Below are 2,019 nucleotides of genomic sequence, written 5' to 3' on the forward strand. Positions count from 1 at the left end.
AGGAGACAGCCACCTTTTTCAGCCTTTACAAGTGTCCTATGACAGAGATCAATTTTCATTATGTAGTATAGTCTGTGATTCTGGATTTGCCAGTTACTAATGATCCTGGGAGGGCAGAACTTGCTGTTGGATTCTCTAGTTAGCTGGGCTGTTGTTTTAGCTCCGAAGTCAGGTTGAGTTGCTGGCTGGGGTTCATTGTCTGCTAAGATCACTGGCTGGGCTCTTGTAACTAGGTGGAGCTGCTGGCGGCACTGCCGTCACCTCTAATTGAGCAGTGTTGCTTTGTATATTTCCTGGCGGAGTGTTTCCTTTATTAGGGTTTTGCCATTGGGCAAGGCTACAGGCTGGCCTGTGCGAGATGGAGTCACTGCTTGAGATGGATGGGTCCAGACGCTATAATAATTAGAAATGGCTTTTACCTTGTTGCACTCCTGAGAGCAAGATGAGTCACCAAGAGCTGTACTGGAGCCACCTGCGAAAAATCGGCTAGGGTTCTCGCTCTTGTCGAGTCTGTTTAAACTGGCACGGTCTGTTCCAGAAATATGGCCTCAATATATGCTGCCAGTGTTTCCGTCAGTACTCAAAGGATATCGGTTTCATTAAGTTGGACTGAATGATCTTCCTTTAAAGTATTATCCAAGATATCTACCATGAAAAACCACGATAGTTCTTTGTACATAAAATAAACATTTTTAAAAACAAACAAAGTAATTAGAAATGTGCAGTGGCAGGTGTCTCTCTGCCTGGAAAGGAAGTTGGGGGTGGACTCTGAGGCTGGGCAGAATCACTATTTGGACTCCTGGATTGGGCAGGTCTAGGCTTTGTCTCTGTGCTCTGCTGAAATGCTCAGTGGTGAGCATTTCTCTGTGGGTGGGCCCTTTGTATCAGCTCTGAGGCTGAGCAGAGCCACTGTATGAACTCCTGGGTCTGGCAAATCTAGTCTTGTGCTCTGCCAAAATATGCGGAGGTGAATATCTCTGTGCCTTGGTGGGGCCTTAGGGTAGACTCTGAGGCTGGGCATAAAGGCTACCCATCTAGGTACTCAAGTCAGATTGAACTTTCTACCATGTTTCTAGGAGTGACCAGCTAGGCTTTGTGGGTGGGCTGTGCCATTGGCTGGTTGGAACACAGAATTACTGCCAATATCCATGTGCTAGTCACTGTAAACTCCGTCTTCTTTCTTTGTTTCTACTTGACACCAGGCGGTCTAGCCATATCCTTACCTCAGGGTTCTCCATAAACTGGGCCAGGAAGGGACTTCCTGGAAAGTGCCTTGGAATTATAGGGAAACTGACTATCCATTCATTGTTCTCTTTTCCCACTGTAGAAACTGTGGGAAGGGGAATCCTGTATGTGGCATGGTGCCAACTTGGAAAGGCGAGGTAATGCAGAGTAAGACTATTTCTCTTACCCTTCTAATGTGGTTTTTATTTGGTTTTATGGTTCACACAGGGGTATCTGTCTCATTTTCATGTTTTGGGGTTTTCAAAAAGGTGTTCTTTGCTGGGGATACTTGCTAGTTGGACTTTCTCTTTCAGGGAGCGAAGCCTGGGATCTCCTAGTCTATTCTGCCCTCTTGCTGGTATCACCCCAGTAGGTTCTTAAAGATATCTACTGAATGAATAAAAAAATGAATGAGTTGCCTCATGCATTGAAACTTATACTACCTTCCAAAAAGCTTAACAGGATATAGTGACAATGCTAAATTTGCCATCATCCCCCATTTAATAAGGCTTCATAAAGTGATACACTTTTAGATCTTGGAAAATGTGCAAATACCAAGGGCATGCTTACATATGATGATTATTTGGTCAAGGTGATTATTGCTGAAAATCTTGTCAGTTATTCTGTGGGGGAGGGCCTTACTTTTGATCTGTAATTAGGGTTACCTAACTTATGCAATGATTCACTGGGGAAATTAAAAAACAAAAGATAATTTTGAAAGTAAGCATTGCCACACTTTAAATAAATTTATGTGTCCAAGGCACGGCTTCTCTCCCTTCTCAACAATTTGTCATT

General features: G+C 43.7%; 1 pseudogene; it reads left to right on the top strand.

The window, feature by feature from the left end:
• The first annotated feature begins 442 nt into the window (after positions 1–442).
• Positions 443–696, top strand: LOC120361865 (small ribosomal subunit protein uS14-like; annotated as a pseudogene).
• The last annotated feature ends 1,323 nt before the right edge of the window (positions 697–2,019 follow it).

Source organism: Saimiri boliviensis, chromosome X, assembly GCF_048565385.1.
Source record: "Saimiri boliviensis isolate mSaiBol1 chromosome X, mSaiBol1.pri, whole genome shotgun sequence".
Classification (NCBI taxonomy): domain Eukaryota; kingdom Metazoa; phylum Chordata; class Mammalia; order Primates; family Cebidae; genus Saimiri; species Saimiri boliviensis.